The 18,348-nt window shown below is 41.3% G+C and overlaps 2 protein-coding genes and 1 pseudogene across 2 annotated transcripts in view; 1 reads left to right on the forward strand and 2 right to left on the reverse strand.

Annotated features, from left to right (window-relative positions):
- Window positions 1-18,348, reverse strand: part of LOC132899619 (ephrin-A2-like) — a 217,518-nt gene that overhangs the window by 128,257 nt on the left and 70,913 nt on the right. The window lies entirely within an intron of this gene.
- fam174c (family with sequence similarity 174 member C) overlaps window positions 1-18,348 on the reverse strand; it is a 301,306-nt gene that overhangs the window by 36,753 nt on the left and 246,205 nt on the right. The window lies entirely within an intron of this gene.
- On the forward strand, window positions 15,091-15,822 carry LOC132899622 (cilia- and flagella-associated protein 251-like; annotated as a pseudogene).

Consider the following 18,348-nt stretch of genomic DNA (forward strand, 5'->3'; position numbering starts at 1 on the left):
GAAATTTTGTTTGTTTTGATAGCAATCAGGAAAGTTTGAAAAAAGTACGCAGTGATCGTCATTTAAACTTGTTTTTGTGCAATATTTCGTTTGGAAAACAGTTTTCAAAATGGCGGCACTGACACCTGGCTGACGCTTCATGTTTCAAAGTCTTGCAAAGATCACGCAGATAAGCGACGCCTGCCATGGACCAAACGAACTAAATTCAACACGGCTAAAAACCAAATAGGCTGATGAGTATAATATTTCATTGCAATTAGTTGCCAATACGAGTCACGATATAAGGTTACTAAAACCGAAAACGTAACTGAATAACACGTTAATTAAGAAATAAAGCAAGTTTAAAAATGACTTCAGTTCTCCTTTAAGTCAAAGTACAGATCCCGCTGGTCGAACGTTATTCCGATACAAGTGAAAGTTGTCCAGTCAATTTTTTACTTAAGTACTGAAGTACTTGCTTTTAAATATACTTAAATATTTAAAGTACATTTTCTGTCAACAAGTCGTTGTATTGTTGTCACAACGCTTACAAAACCTAATGCTGTTACCAAAGACAGAAATGTGAATTCACAAAATGAATGCATGCTGTGCCGTCATGGTGGTTTAACGTTAAGCTAGCTAGTCAGTGAAACTCCACCTGACATGCTAGCAAACTCTTTTCAAACTTGAAATCATATTGTGTAGCTAACGCTACGAGAAAAGAAACATTTCTACATTCTGTTTATTTGGCAAGATTATGCTAAACATTTCTGAAAACACTTTAGATAAGTTAACATTATTCATGTTAGCGTAACTCCATTTTTACATGCTAACTAACAGTGTCCAAGTTAACTCGCTATGTGTAAACGTTAGCCGTGGACGAGGCGATGGCAACTTGGCGGTCAAATCCATAGAAAGTCATGTGACTAACCAGACTGCATAGCTATTTCAACGTTATCGCTAGCTCTAAAAGCACAGACAACTTCGTTGCAAGCTTTCTCTTGGAATAAAACGTTTATATACCTCAATATGCTTCCGCAGGTTGGACGGCGAGTTTTTGTCGGCCGTGATGTGGTTCGTTTTCAGCAAACAAAGCAAACATTCAAAACGAAACGAATCTTTATTCCTTTCAGAAAACTGAAACATGGGTTCTAGGTATGGCCACGAGTGCGTGCATTCCCCAGAAGAACCGCCTCCTTCCATTCTGCCATCAACTGATCGTGTTAAATAACGCTGCTGAGAAATCATTGAACTTGATTGTATATTGTCTATGGACGTGACGTGACCCTAGTGATTTACTGATCGGCTCTCAGTATCACCTGCGAAGAAACCAATCACGTTTTAGAAAAGAAAAAGAAAAAACATCCACTTTCAAAGCTGCTTTATAGTAACGAGGAACGAGGACCTTGACAGAAATGTAGTGGGGTGAAAAGTACGATATTTGTCTTTCAAATGTAGTGAAGTTAAAGTCATAAGTTGCCAAAAAAAAAAAATACTCAAGTAAAGTACAGATACTCAAAAAATGTACTTAAGTACAGCATTCAAGTAAATGGACTTCATTACTGTCCACCTCTGGCAACAAGTCACTGGGATTGAATATACTCCCCATTCTGATGTTTGGTATGCGCTTGTATCTGCTTCTTTTTAATGCCGCAAGATGATTAGCTGATTCGATCATTGCATGAGTATGTGTTTCTTTGTGACATTGCGATTTTACAGATAGTGAGAAGTGCAGAACTGCAACTGCGGAAGTGCTGCTTTAACAAGGCCACAGGCAGCTAGTCATCCATATCTGCAAGCGACCATAACCCGAGCTCACGCTATACTTGAGACTGGGGGCCTCTTTTATTAGAGTGCTTTAGCAGACCTAGAAAATTCACAAAAGGTTAAATAAGGCTTTTTTTCCCCTCCTTTGCCATTTGCTTCCTGAGACCACAAGAAGGAAAAAAAAAAAATCAGCAGCCTCAGTTAATCCAAAGAGACATGCAGGCCACGGGAAAAAGTACAGAATCCAGGAAGAAAGTGCTCAAGTTTGGCTTAAACAATTTACAGCACCAATGACTGATATGAAACAGAAAGAGACGAGCTCTTAACGCAACAGAGCTGGGACTCTGTGGGAAAGCGCAATTTTGACAGCGAGCTCGCAACTTTCGGCTGGCCGCTTTCACAACTGCTTAATAATCGGTGCCATTCTCACAGCAGAAGATTGGGCAAGCCGCGCTTAAGACGTCCTCACTCCCACAGTGAAGAATCTGGTTCTGATTAATAACACTTGGCTGATGCACTTTCTCAGCACAAGCCAGAGAACCAGCATAGTTTCACAATTGTAAATCCTTAAGAAGTTGTGCGATCCATCTTGTATGAAATGTTAGGCAGTTAAGGTCGCCATGAGGAACGGAGTTGGCTTTTCTTCCAGCAAATTAACTCTGACGAAACCACTTTGGCTTCTAAGAATCTTTGTAAACTGTGTGAAAAACAATTTCACAGAAAATGACTGCTGAACTTGCACCTAAAGACTTAAAGAAAGAGATTTGCCACTAAACCGAACTCACCTTCAAACTTCTGAAGAACTTGGGATTTATCACGCTGGATCCAAAATACATTGTGATTTCTAAGGTCGCCAAGGAACAAGAGCCTTATTAACTCAGCAATTAACATTTTGGGATAACAGTCAAAAAACTGAAAGTTTAAACCCCGGTGCCTCAGGTGAACACTTAAAGAACCCTGAAATTCATCTCATCTCATCTCATCATCTCTAGCCGCTTTATCCTGTTCTACAGGGTCGCAGGCAAGCTGGAGCCTATCCCAGCTGACTACGGGCGAAAGGCGGGGTACACCCTGGACAAGTCGCCAGGTCATCGCAGGGCTGACACATAGACACAGACAACCATTCACACTCACATTCACACCTACGGTCAATTTAGAGTCACCAGTTAACCTAACCTGCATGTCTTTGGAATGTGGGGGAAACCGGAGCACCCGGAGGAAACCCACGCGGACACGGGGAGAACATGCAAAGGCAAGGCAAGGCAAGTTTATTTATATAGCACATTTCATACACAATGGCAGTTCAATGTGCTTTACAGAAGTAAAAACAAAAACAGCACAATGGAGAAATAAAATTACATAAAATTATTTTATTTTTATTCTAAAACAATTAAAAGAATTAAAAGAATTAAAAGAAAATAATAAGAATTAAACAATAGTAGAAATAAAATAATAAAATAAAGTAGAAATAGGAGGAGAAAAAAAAGGAAACCAGCAGAATAGAATAAAGAATAAAATAGAATAAAGTTAAAATTAAAGTAAATTTAAAACATGCAGAGAAAGTAAAAATTATTTAAAAAATTTTTTAAAAAAGACAATATTAATTATTTAACAGAAAGCATCTGAAAACAGCTTGGTCTTTAACCTAGATTTAAAACTGCCAACAGCAGGAGCATTTTTAATGTCCTCTGGCAGTTGGTTCCATAGCTGTACTGCATAGTAGCTAAAAGCTGCTTCACCACACTTTGTTTTAACAACTGGTTTTAATAGTAAATTTTTCTGTTTTGATCTGGTAGATCTGATTGGGTTAGGCCGCTGCAACATATCAGAGAGGTAATTGGGCCCTGTACCATTTAGAGATTTGTACACCAGCAGCAATGCTTTAAAGTCAATTCTGTAGCTTACTGGAAGCCAGTGAAGGGACCTTAGAATTGGGGTAATGTGCTCTGTTCTTTTTGTTCGTGTGAGAACCCTAGCCGCTGCATTTTGAACCAGCTGAAGTCGTTTGATGGTCTTTTTTGGCAGGCCTGTGAAAAGGCCATTGCAGTAATCAACCCTACTAGAGATGAAGGCATGTATTAGTTTTTCCAGATCATTTTTTGACATAAGTCCTCTTAGTTTGGAAATGTTTTTTAGGCGATAAAATGCCGATTTAGTGATTGCTTTCATGTGACTGTCAAAGTTTAGCTCGCTGTCAATGAAAACACCAAGATTTTTAACCATTTCCTTAGTTTTCATCTCTTTTGTGTCAAGAATAGTGGTAATCCTGAGTCTTTCATCTTTTTTTCCAAATAGAATTACTTCTGTTTTATCTGTGTTCAGATGAAGAAAATTTTGTGACATCCAGCTATTGATTTGATCGATACACTGGTAGAGACATTCAAGGGGGGCATAATCATTAGGTGATAGAGCGAAATAAATTTGGGTGTCATCTGCATAGCAGTGATACAAAATTGAATTTTTATTGATAATTTGCCCAAGTGGGAGCATATAAAGGTTGAAAAGTAATGGTCCAAGAATCGACCCCTGGGGGACACCACAGGTCAAGGACATTGACGTTGAGGAACAATTTCCCAGGGTAACAGAGAAGCTTCTATCTTTTAAGTATGAATTTAACCAATTGATAACTTTACCAGTCAATCCAACCCAGTGTTCAAGTCGATATAGCAGTATGTTGTGATCAACAGTATCAAAAGCTGCACTGAGGTCCAGTAATACCAGGACCGATGTTTTGCCTGCATCAGTATTAAGACGTATGTCATTTATAACTTTAATCAGCGCTGTTTCAGTGCTATGATTGGCACGAAATCCTGACTGAAAATTATCAAAACGGCTGTTTGCTATCAAGAAGGCAATTAATTGATTGAAGACAATTTTTTCAAGGATTTTCCCAATGAATGGTAAATTTGATATTGGCCTGTAGTTATTTAATACTGAAGGATCCAGATTATTTTTTTAAGAAGGGGCTTTACAATGGCTTTTTTTAGGGACACAGGAACAACGCCAGTCTCCAGGGATGTATTTATAATTTGAAGCACATCTGTCATTATAAGATGAAGAACAGACTTAAAAAAGTTGGTGGGCAGAATGTCCAATTCAGATGTTGAGGAACTGAGATTTTGTACAGTTTTTTCAAGAGTCTCATAATCAATTAAACAAAATTCTGACATTGTGTTGAAGTCATCTATCCATGCAAACTCCACACAGAAAGGCCCTCGCCGGCCACGGGGCTCGAACCCGGACCTTCTTGCTGTGAGGCGACAGCGCTAACCACTACACCACCGTGCCGCCCGAACCCTGAAATTAAAATTGGCATTTTAGAGCTTTTTGTGTACCTGTCCCCTCGTGTTATGGACACCAATATTATCTCAGATCTGGAAAAAAAAATAGATATTTTTGAATGCATCCTTGCTTTTCTTTTATAGTTAGGCAAACATTTTAGATAATTCTTCAAAACTGTTCCAGTCAAAACTGATTGTCCAATTAAATGCTCTCAAACATGTGGGAACACATTATTCCCGCCCCATGAGACCATCTTGCGTTACAACAGTAGCTTGTTCGATGTTCATACGGTTCGTGCATTCGAGTTGCTCTCTGTTCTCATTAATTTTTTGCCATTCTCTATATTTTGATACACTCTACAGCCAAAAGTATTTGGACACCCGACCATCACACCCATGTGGTTCTTCCCCAAACTGTTGCCACAAAGTTGGAAGCACACAATCAGATAGAACGTCTCTGTATGTTGTAGTATGTAGTATAGTATAAGGCAGGGGGTCTCAACCTTTTCTGCTTTAAAGCCCACCTATTCATAGTTGTAATGAGTCGGGGCCCATTAAAAAAGATCCCCAATTATTTTGGCTCATCTGTTCTATTAGAATCTAATAATCTATTGTAAAGTGTATTAATAGGATGCAACATCACTCTCTGTTACAGATGGGAGCCCAGGAATTAAATAAATGCAATAAAAACAAACCGTTTTTAATTGTAGGTTTTGTATTTAAAACTGTATGGACGTGCCAGAAGCTAAACCCATGCATGCAGGGCATTCTCACTCAAAAGGGGTTAAAGACTATAAAGATATTTTTTGTTTGTTTGTATTTGCTTAAGATTGTGTTTATTTTAGTCTTTTGTATTTGTAATTATTTGTATCTGTACATGCCCGACCCCACCAGCTCTGCTGATCAACTTATCGTCTTTAAATAAAGTCATTCATTCATCCATTATGAGTTGGAAAACGATTCATCCATTGAGTTCCCCGACATCTCAAACTACCTGGTGCTGCAGACATCGTTCTACACGGACACACAGATGAAAACCTGGAAGAGCATGAAGGAGTACAACTTTTTATATGTGGCTGGGTTAAAGATCTGGGGATCAGGACACTACAAGGTTAATCCTGTATCATTTTTGCCCAGGAATGATGATGATGATGATAGTTTATTTCGAACATATAAACAAACAATGAATAAATAAGCAGAAAACAAGAAAAGCAAAACAGCGTTTGCAACAAGAACACGCAAAAAGCCACTAAATTAGAAAATAAACCATAAATAATATAGGTAATAATAATACAATATCAAAATCAAAACAAAAGAAAAAACAAAACAAAAATACAAACAAGGACGCACTAAGCAGTTTTGAGTTTACATGTCCGAAAAGGAGTGGGCTGAAGTAAAAACTTACTTAATCCCACCCCTCTACTTTAGTCAATATAAATTGATTATCGAGCTTCCTTATATATATATGAGTGATTCCACGCTTATGGGTACTGAAATGGGGACATGAACTTATTTTTAAAAATTCACCTAAAACCATTTCTTTTTTTACCATCAGGTCACAAAACATGTAATCTTTAATGAATGATATGTTAAAAGATAACTTTAATTTTCTGAGATGTAATAAAAACATATTTATATGCCAAAGTCAGAACGTAACAGAAGTGTTGTGGACATATAGATTCTCAATTTTAACAATGTAGAATTATTTTATAACTGTATTTTATTATGTATAGATAAAGTAATGATATATTAGAATATAACAGTGAGGGTTTTTTTAATGTAGCAATCTACATCAGCTTTTTTTAATAATGTTTGACACCAATAGAATGACATTGTCTGATACAAAAATGTAAAAAGACTGGTTGGCTTTTTGAAACATAGGAAGGTGATGTTTTAGCAAATATAATTAATAAACATGTGTAGTAGAATAAACATACACATTCTTTCAATAAGATTAGCATGGTATAGAGCTAGATTGTAATTAATTTGTAACAGACGCGAGATGGACAATCGTAACAGAAGTAATGTAACAGACATCATTTTGGAACTCATAGGCTTGACTTTGGCATATGAATATGTTTTTATTACATCTCAGAAAATTAAAGTTATCTTTTAACATATCATTCATTAAAGATTACATGTTTTGTGACCTGATGGTAAAAAAAGAAATGGTTTTAGGTGAATTTTTAAAAATAAGTTCATGTCCCCATTTCAGTACCCATAAGCGTGGAATCATTCATATTATATATATATATACACACACACACACACACATACAGTGTATATATATATATATATATATATATATATATATATATATATATATATATATATATACACATACACACACATACATGCATACACTGTATATTACTTATTACTTCAACTATTCAGATATCAATTCTCTATGACTATATCATATAATTAATTATATATGTATATTCATACGTCTACACATAAGTTTACTACTAATACCTTGCTCACAATGGAGAAAAACAAGAAAAAAACAAAACAAATAGACGATGACTCAAAAAAGAACAAAATAAAAAAAACACACACACACAGTAAACACCCAGTTATGATTAATCCCCTTCATCCTTATACCTTGTGAAAATCAAATTTTTGTACATCTTTTTAAACCGCTTCATGTCTGGACATCCCTTGAGCTCCTCATTTAAACTGTTCCACCGCTTCACCCCGCAAACAGAAATACAAAAACTTTTCTTGGTTGTGCGCACCCTCATCTCATCTCATTATCTGTAGCCGCTTTATCCTGTTCTACAGGGTCGCAGGCGAGCTGGAGCCTATCCCAGCTGACTACAGGTGAAAGGCGGGGTACACCCTGGACAAGTCGCCAGGTCATCACAGGGCTGACACATAGACACAGACAACCATTCACACTCACATTCACACCTACGCTCAATTTAGAGCCACCAGTTAACCTAAGCTGCATGTCTTTGGACTGTGGGGGAAACCGGAGCACCCAGAGGAAACCCACGCGGACACGGGGAGAACATGCAAACTCCACACAGAAAGGCCCTCGCCGGCCACGGGGCTCGAACCCGGAACTTCTTGCTGTGAGGCGACAGCGCTAACCACTACACCACCGTGCCGGCCGTGCGCACCCTATAATTTTTAAATTTAAATAAACCCCTTAAATTATAACTCCCATCTCTTTCAGTGAACAGTTTTTGAATATTATGTGGTAGTTGATTTATTGTTTGCTTTGAATAATATTTGTGCCGTTTGATAGTCCACCAGATCTGCAAATTTCAGTATTTCTGACTGTAAGAATAATATATTTGTACGATCCCGGTAACCAGCCTTGTGTATAATCCTTATTGCTCTTTTTTGGAGAATGAATAATGAATGTATTGTATTTTTGTAATTATTGCCCCATACCTCTGCACAGTAACTTCAATAAGGTGAAACCAGGGAACGGTAAAGAATCCGAACAATCTCCCAGCTTCACAAACTGTCTCCTGTTACTTAAGTAGCTTTTAACCCAGTTTAAAACTATACCCCGATGCCATATCGTTCCAGTTTTTTTATTAATATGTTGTGATTTATTGTATCAAATGCTTTCTTTAACTCAATGAATATTCCAACTGCACGTTTTTTCTGCTCTATGGAATTGGTGATTTCTTCAACTAATTCTATTAAAGCCAGTGATGTTGATCTATGTGCTCTAAATCCATATCGACTGTCACTAAGTAGTTTGTCAGTGAATTTATCCAATCGGGGAAGGAGGAATTTCTGGGCTTTTTGGCCTCATCTTTGCGATGGTTGTTAGGACGCTACAAGTTTTGGTATCAAGTGTAAACACGCCCCAGCCACTTGATTCTCAATCCTTCCTGCTCTTTTCTTCCAGCAGGCATCACAGATCCATATAATTTACCCACAAACGTATTTATTTATTTTGTGCTCGCTCTCTGTGCTCTCTCTGTGCGCTCTCTCTATGAGCTCTTTCTCTTTCTCTTTCTCTCTCTCTGTGCTCTCTCTATGAGCTCTTTCTCTTTCTCTCTCTGTCTCTGTGCTCTCTCTCTACGAGCTTTCTCTCTCTCACTCTGTGCTCTCTCTCTATGAGCTTTCTCTCTCTCACTCTGTGCTCTCTCTCTATGAGCTCTTTCTCTTTCTCTCTCTCTGTCTCTGTGCTCTTTCTCTATGAGCTTTCTCTCTCTCTCTGTCTCTGTGCTTTCTCTCTATGAACTCTCTCTCTCTCTCTCTCTGTCTCTGTGCTCTCTCTCTATGAGCTCTTTCTCCCTCTCTGTCTCTGTGCTCTCTCTCTATGAACTCTCTCTCTCTCTCTCTCTCTCTCTCTCTGTCTCTGTGCTCTCTCTCTATGAGCTCTTTCTCCCTCTCTGTCTCTGTGCTCTCTCTCTATGAGCTCTTTCTCTCTCTCTGTCTCTGTGCTGTCTCTCTATGAGCTCTCTCTCTCTCTGTGCTCTCTCTATGAGCTCTTTCTCTCTCTCTGTCTCTGTGCTTTCTCTCTATGAGCTCTCTCTCTGTCTCTGTGCTCTCTCTCTATGAGCTCTCTCTCTGTCTCTGTGCTCTCTCTATGAGCTCTTTCTCTCTCTCTCTCTCTCTCTCTCTCTCTGTCTCTGTGCTCTCTCTCTATGAGCTCTTTCTCTCTCTCTCTCTCTGTCTCTTTGCTCTCTCTCTCTGTGCACTCTCTCTCTGTGCGCTCTCTCTCTGTGCGCTCTCTCTCTGTGCGCTCTCTCTCTGTGCGCTCTCTCTCTCTGTGCGCTCTCTCTCTGCCTCTGTGCTCTCTCTCTCTCTGTCTCTGTGCGCTCTCTGTCTCTGTGTGTGCTCTGTCTCTGTGCGCTCTCTCTCTCTCTGTATGCTCTCTCTCTGTGCGCTCTCTGTCTCTGTGCGCGCTCTCTCTCTGTCTGTCTCTGTGCTCTCTCTCCCTGTCTCCCTGTCTCTGTCTGTTTCTATGCTCTCTCTCTCTGTGCTCTCTCTGTCTATGTGTGCTCTCTCTCCTCTCTCTCTCTCTGTCTGTCTCTGTGCTCTCTCTCTCTCTCTCTGTGTATGTGTGTGCATGCACGTACATGCAGGTTAAATGCAGAGGGGGAATGTGACAAAAATAAAGGCTTGTTCTTCTTAATTTGCCCACAAATGTATTTATTCCACTTGAAAAGTGTACAGCAAACTAGCTAGCAGATTTGGGACACTCCGACATCCTGAACTATTTAGTATTTGGCTTCAAACTTGAAATAAATTCACAGCCCACTAGATGGCGCTTTGCGGCCCACTAATGGGCCGCGGCCCAGTGGTTGAGAAACACTGGTATAAGGCACCCAAACATGTTCCAGCATGACAATGTCCCTGTGCACAAAGTGAGCTCCATGAAGACATGGTTTGCCAAGGTTGGCTTGGAAGACCTCAAGTGGCTTGCACAGATCCCTGACCTCAACACCTTTGGGATGAACTAGAACGCTAATTGTGCGCCAAGCCTCCTCACTCGAAGACATCAGTCCCTAGCCTCAGTCACTAATGCCCTTGTGGCAGAAGGAGCAAAAATCCCCAATCTAGAGGAAAGCCTTCCCAGAAGAGTCGAGGTTATTAAAACGGCAAAGGAGGACTATATGTGGAATGAGAAGTTCAACAGGCACGTATTGGTGTGATGGTCATGTGTACAAACTTTTGGTGATATAGTATTATCGTTAGGTTTATTTACATACAACAGACTCGTCGTGTATCTCAAACATTATTGGCTGATGTCCACATGCCAACTTCCTGTTTTAGAAGAAAATGTCAACATGCATAATCAAATCACAGCTATGAAGCCATTTCATGAGGATTGTAAGATATAGCACCAGCCACTCAGATACACACTGATACTGCATCCTCTCTGATGCAAGCTGAAAGTATCTATTAAAAATGAAAAATGCAAATGAAATTAGGCTTTTCGGACGGCCGTGGTACTGCTCATCCTGTCCAGATTAAACCCTCAGCATCTTGCAGTGACGGCCACAGGGTTACCTCAAAAACTAATCCTCTGAGGAGCGTCTCCTCCTCGCTTCAGCCTATAAGTAGCCCTGATGTCTAAATGAAGATGTTTTGAAGTCAGCGACAGACACAAATTCATTAATCACCCACCGATATTCCCACTGTCATGTCTGACAAGGCTGAGGAAGTGTGTTTGCAGGAGTGGCCGACATATAAATCATTCAACATAGCGCAGCAGGTCAGGGGAAAGAAAGTAATGGGGGAAAAGCAGGGACTGGACTTGGGGGTCCTGTTCTGTGTCAGAGATGTGTGAGTATGAATTAATAAGGAACAGGGCTCATGCTCGGGTATTAATGAAGAGCACAAAGGATGCGAGGCGACCAAGCGCTCTGGAAGATGTGGACCGCATGACTCAGTAATTGAGCTTGTGCAATCAATACGTGCTCCTTTTCTCCTCCTTGTCTTCTTCTCGACCAAACATTTCATATTCAAATTCTCTCCCTTTGCTGTCCTGTAATTCTGTTCGACATGATTCTGAGCAATGCCTTTCCCACTGTGATCATCAGGAGCGCTTATTGACATTAGTGCATTTTCTTTAGGGGATTATGGTGGAATTAATGTCCACTAATCCCCGCAGAATCTTTTGATTCGTCCCGATTTACAAAGCACAAAGTGAAGCGCAAAGTTTGTTTCCTATTTACAGATCAAAGTTACAATTCTAAAAGCTGCTCAAAACATTTTCAGTTTTTGCCGGAGGACGGGGAAAAGGGAAAAAAAAAAACCAGACGACAAGATGCCATCTTGTTGGCATTACGGATTTCCATGCTTTTTCCGACATTTTTTTTTCCCAATAATGATTTACAAGTGTGTAGATTGTTTCAATACAAGCTCCGTCTCCTATTCTACATACACTGGCTTAGCACGATGCATAAAATCACGCAGATACATGCAAGTCAGGACTTTCGGTTACTGCTCATATCAAACATCAGAACCAGAGGGAAATGTGATCTCTCTGAAGTCTCGAGAGTTTACACAGAATGGGACAAAAAATATCCAGTGAGCGGAATTTCTTCCAGGCCTTGTTGATGAGAGAAATCAGAGAAGAATGGCCTGACTGGTTCAAGGCTACAGGAACTCAAACAACAACAACAACAACAACTCTGTACAACCGTGGTGAGCAGAAAATCATCTCAGAACAGCAGCGGATCACGTCAGGTTCGACTCCTGTCAACTAAGAACAGGAATCGGAGGTTACCGCAGGCGCAAGCTCACCTGTATCTGCAAGATTTTATGCATCGAGCTGCACGTCTTCTTCATAAAGGGGATGGTGAGTATGTGTGTGAACAGTGAAACATTTCCAGTTTGTGTCTAGATATTTACTCCCATCAGCGTTGTAGTCGAGTCACTAAACCTCGAGTCCGAGTCCAGTCTCGAGTCCCCAGTGTTCAAGTCCGAGTCGTTAAAGAAAATTCCGAGTTGAGTCCGAGAATAAGGCCAAGTTTACATTAGACCGTATCTGTCTCGTTTTCTTCGCGGATGCACTGTCCGTTTACATTAAACCGCCTGGAAACGCCGGGAAACGGGAATCCGCCAGGGTCCACGTATTCAATCTAGATCGTGTCTGGTCCGGTGCTGTGTAAACATTGAGAATACGAAGATATGCGGATACGCTGTGCTGAGCTCTAGCTGGCGTCGTCATTGGACAACGTCACTGTGACATCCACCTTCCTGATTCGCTGGCGTTGGTCATGTGACGCGACTGCTGAAAAACGACGCGGACTTCCGCCTTGTATCACCTTTCATTAAAGAGTATAAAAGTATGAAAATACTGCAAATACTGATGCAAATACTGCCCATTGTGTAGTTATGATTGTCTTTAGGCTTGCCATCCTTCCACTTGCAAGTGGTAAGTGATATGCGCTGGGATCACACACACAGCGGCTCAGTCCCGAATCACTGCTTGTGCACTTCACTCGCGCACTCTGTGAGCTGCGCAGGGCCGGAGTGCGCACCCTCCAGAGGGCACTCGCTGTTCAGAGCGGAGTGATTTGGAGCGCAGGATGCCTGCGGAGCCGAGCGTATCCGTGTATTGGCGGTGCTGTGTGCACGCGAATCGTGTATTGGTGTTGCTGTGTGCACGCTAATCGTTTTAAAAACGTTAATCTGATGATCCGCTGATACGGTCTAATGTAAACACCACCTAAGACTCCATCTGCACCATTTGACGGTGGCTGTTGCTGCCTTTATGTGAAAGCGTCTCTGCTGCTGTGTTGGACTAACGTTCCTGCTCGACTGCCCCATTTTAGCTCACAGGCTACAGATAAAAAGCTTGTTCATCGCTCAGCAAGCCCCGCCCACTATCAACAGGGCAAATAACATAACAGAGGGTTAACACTAGCTAGTTCATCGCTCAGCAAGCAAGTCCCGCTATCAACAGAGCAATGAACATAGCATGTCACTTCCTTCTCTGGGTGGAGTCTCGCCAAATGACGACTGAATTTCAAGGTTGTCCCCGTCATCTCCTCGATAGTTCTTCTACATATGGAACACACAGCAGTGCATTTTTTTTCCCACTGCACGAGAAGTCTGTATAAGCAAAGTGGACAATCCTAGGGCCGTTCTCTCCAGGCATTTTAGCGCCATTAACGTTAGTTTGTTCTTGAACATGACGTATGAACAAGTGAATGTGCATTCTCTTGCACGGAATTAGTATACAAATTAATGTAGATATAAATATCTTATGCCAAATTATTATGGCACGTTAGAAAAATGTCCGAGTCCTCGTCTCCAATTTACAAGTCCGAATGCAGTTGATGCACGAGTCCGAGTCATCAGTGCTTGAGTCCAAGTCAAGTCACGAGTCCTTAAAATCAGGGCACGAGTTCTGGACTCGAGTACTACAAGCCTGACTCCCATCCAACATATTTCATTAGTCTGAGCCTTCAAACCATCTCGTGCTGACGTGAACAAAGAAGTGGAAGAAGTCCCTTTGCAGTTATAGTACATTTTTTTATTAAACATGCCAACCATGTTGTGACTGTAATGAAAACTGAAGCAGCATTGTGCTGAATCGTTCTCACGCGTATCACGGATGTAGCAAAGCAGCGGAACGTTGCAGAGAAAATTCGCATGCTAGTGAGACAGTGAGATGCAGTTACCTTCTCATTACCTGCTGTACCGTGTTCACCGAACTGTCAGTGTCTCAACATAACAACAATGCCATAACCGTATCCGAAAAAACCGTTGGGCGCTTCAAACACACTCCACCAGTAATTTATCAGTTCACTGACATTAATAAAATTAGCAGTGCTAAACTTAATCATTAGCAAAGTGCTCTGGTGCAAGAGGAATAAAGCACATGATGTGCTGTTAAAGAAAACGGTCCGTTTATTATCGGCATCACTCTCCGACTTGGTGTCTTATCACTCCACCAATCATGAATTACTTTCCTTTAAAAGCACACGCTCTGTACTTTCTCTCTCACACACAGAGCGAGCATTACTGCATAGTTTTCATCCTCTTCACAGAAACAAATCGAGATAATATGAGTATGCGTGTGTGTGTGTGTGTGTGTGTGTGTGTGTGTGTGTGTGTGTGTGTGTGCTTTTTATTCCCTCCACAAACCATGAACTCAAAACTCAAAACACAAAATGACAAGCCAAGAAACTGCTCAAGTATACTGTTCCCTTTAGAGGCATAACCAGGCATGGATACTGGGAAATGACAAGTGAGTAAATATTTTTTAAGTAAATAATTTACAGGGGAGGGGAGGGGAGGGGAGGGGAGGGAGGTGGAGGGGTTAATAAGCCAGTCCATGGAGTGAGAACAGTGCAACTGCAGTTAATGCTGCAATAAATAAATGAATAAAAATAATCACTGTTTCCAAGACCTCGGATTTCCTTATCAAAGCCACAGGTCAGTAAGAATTGCATCATTCTGAGTTCATGGATCATGAGATATGGTAAGAGCCTGTTAATTTCTCAGGGTTAATTGCTCTCTTCACCAAAATACCAAAAAAGAAGAAGAGAAGGAGGAAGAAGAAGAAGAGGAGGACGAAGAAGAAGAGGAGGAGGAAGAAGAAGAAGAAGGAAGGAAGGAGGAGGAAGAAGAAGAAGAGGAGGAGGAGGAAGAAGAAGAAGAGGAGGAGGAGGAGGAAGGAGAAGAAGAAGAGGAGGAGGAGGAGGAAGAAGAAGAAGAGGAGGAGGAAGAAGACAGGAAGGAGGAAGAAGAAGAAGAAGAAGAAAAGGAGGAAGAAGAGGAGGAAGAAGAACAAGAAGAGGAGGAAGAAGAGGAGGAGGAGGAAGAAGAAGAGGAAGAAGAATAACAAGAAGCTGAGGAAGAAGAGGAGGAGGAAGAAGAAGAGGAAGAAGAGGAGGAGGAAGAGGAAGAAGAAGAAGGAGGAAGAAGAAGAAGAGAAGGAGGAAGAAGAAGAGGAGGAGGAGGAGGAGGAGGAGGAAGAAGAAGAAGAAGAAGAAGAAGAAGAAGAAGAAGAAGAAGAGGAGGAGGAAGAAGAGAAGGAGGAAGAAGAAGAGGAAGAAGAAGAAGAGGAGGAGGAAGAAGAGAAGGAGGAAGAAGAAGAAGAAGGAGGAAGAAGAAGAGGAAGAAGAAGAGGAGGAGGAAGAAGAGAAGGAGGAAGAAGAAGAAGAAGAAGAAGAAGAAGAAGAGGAGGAGGAAGAAGAGGAAGAAGAAGAGGAAGAGGAGGAAGAAGAAGGAGGAGGAAGAAGAAGAAGAAAAAGAGAAGGAGGAAGAGGAGGAGGAGGAGAAAGAAGAGAAGGAGGAAGAAGAAGAGAAGGAGGAAGAAGAGAAGGAGGAAGAAGAAGAAGAAGAAGAAGAAGAAGAGGAGGAGGAAGAAGAGAAGGAGGAAGAAGAAGAAGGAGGAAGAGGAAGAAGAAGAGGAGGAGGAAGAAGAGGAAGAAGAAGAGGAAGAGGAGGAAGAAGAAGGAGGAGGAAGAAGAAGAAGGAGGAAGAAGAAGAAGAAAAAGAGAAGGAGGAAGAAGAAGAGGAAGAGGAGGAGGAGGAGAAAGAAGAAGAGAAGGAGGAAGAAGAGAAGGAGGAGGAGGAGGAAGAAGAAGAAGAGGAAGAGGAGGAAGAAGAAGGAGGAGGAAGAAGAAGAAGAAAAAGAGAAGGAGGAAGAAGAGGAAGAGGAGGAGGAGGAGAAAGAAGAGAAGGAGGAAGAAGAAGAGAAGGAGGAAGAAGAGAAGGAGGAGGAGGAGGAAGAAGAAGAAGAAGAAGAAGAAGAAGAAGAAGAAGAGGAGGAAGAAGAGAAGGAGGAAGAAGAAGAAGGAGGAAGAGGAAGAAGAAGAGGAGGAGGAAGAAGAGGAAGAGGAGGAAGAAGAAGGAGGAGGAAGAAGAAGAAGGAGGAAGAAGAAGAAGAAAAAGAGAAGGAGGAAGAAGAAGAGGAAGAGGAGGAGGAGGAGAAAGAAGAAGAGAAGGAGGAAGAAGAGAAGGAGGAAGAAGAAGAGAAGGAGGAAGAAGAGAAGGAGGAGGAGGAGGAAGAAGAAGAAGAGGAAGAAGAAGAAGAGACGGTACAGAATTTCTTAATCTGTCTCCATCCAATCTGGCCTGCTCCAATATGCTGATGCAGGTTCTTTAGCTGGCTCCTCGCTGTCAATGCTGCTTTCTGAAGTGATCAGTGCAACGATGCTAGCGGATTGATTCTGCTTTTGTGGAGCTACAAAGCTTATAAGAAACAGAAAAGCTGAGAGGAGAGCTGGCCGTATCTGTTCCTCCGGCAGTCCTTCAGCAGATAGTCTCAAAGTGAGCTTGGGGAAAAGTGGCCTGTCTGAACAGACGTGGCTTTACTGCTACGTTAGTGCTTTTGGTTTGATGTAAACGAGGCAATAAACGAAAAAAATGGACTTTCTTCTTTTTACATCGTTTACAGTTTTGTTTTTTTAATTAAAGGGATCCTCCAGCGGATTTAGTCTCAAACTTATTTTCAATAAAAGTAGTCACAGATTTCAAAGATCAAACTTTCATTTTCGGAGATCAAATAGTGTTTGAGGACAAAATGAATTTTCTTTAAAATGCCAGCTGGGCTTGATGTACACGATGATGTCATGTAGTGGTCACTCAGAGCAACTCAGCTGTTTGTATTCTCTGTTTACATCGTAGTTTTGCTCATTTTACAAGTATTTTTACTGAATTTATCAGTTTTTAAATAAGTATGCCTCACTGTGTAGCACATAAATGCCACAATGATGCTAAAAAGAAAGCACAAGCTGGAACTAGACTGCCTTTCTGCACAGAAAATGCCAAGTGTGCTTGATCAGCTGTAGCACAGGGTCACCGACAGAAACTGGATCAGACGCTACACGATGAGGCACACTTATTTAAAAACTGATAAAGTCAATAAAATACTTGCAAAACTACGATGTAAACAGAGAATATAAACGGACAAGTTGCTCCGAGTGACCGCTACACGACGCCATCGTGTACATCAAGCCCGTCCGGCATCTCATCTCATTATCTCTAGCCGCTTTATCCTGTTCTACAGGGTCACAGGCAAGCTGGAGCCTATCCCAGCTGACTACGGGTGAAAGGCGGGGTACACCCTGGACAAGTCGCCAGGTCATCACAGGGCTGACACATAGACACAGACAACCATTCACACTCACATTCACACCTACGCTCAATTTAGAGTCACCAGTTAACCTAACCTGCATGTCTTTGGACTGTGGGGGAAACCGGAGCACCCGGAGGAAACCCACGCGGACACGGGGAGAACATGCAAACTCCGCACAGAAAGGCCCTCGCCGGCCACGGGGCTCGAACCCGGACCTTCTTGCTGTGAGGCGACAGCGCTAACCACTACACCACCGTGTCGCCCACCCGTCCGGCATTTTAAAGAAAATACAGTTTTCTCGAACATTATTTGGTCTCTGAAAATGAAAGCTTGATTTTTTAAATCTGCAACTACTTTTACTTCAAATAAGTTTGAGAATAAATCAACTGGAGGATCCCTTGAAGAAAAAGTAGCACGGTGCTTTTAAACGTTGTATCTGCGATTTCTGATCATAAAAACAAAAATGGCCATTAACGTCCTTTTAAAAATCAGTTACCAAAAGTGCTATTAAAAAGCTGAATGCGCTGACTGGACTCAAGTCCTCTGTGTTGTCATGGAAACGGCGACACTAACATGTAATGTGCAGGCTGATTAAGATTGCTTACAGCATTGAAGCTTTCCGTTCATATGGTCAGTACAGCCAAGGTACGGCCCTGTTTCTCCTGTTAATTATTAAAACAGGCCATTAAAAAGGATCAATAATTAATACTAATATTGGCTGGAGTTGAGTGGTATATCAGATATATTCCATTCAGCTAGCATGATATTGGATGAGTTGAAGACGACCAATCAGTGCATGTGATT

The sequence above is a fragment of the Neoarius graeffei genome, chromosome 15 (assembly GCF_027579695.1).
Source record: "Neoarius graeffei isolate fNeoGra1 chromosome 15, fNeoGra1.pri, whole genome shotgun sequence".
Lineage (NCBI taxonomy): Eukaryota > Metazoa > Chordata > Actinopteri > Siluriformes > Ariidae > Neoarius > Neoarius graeffei.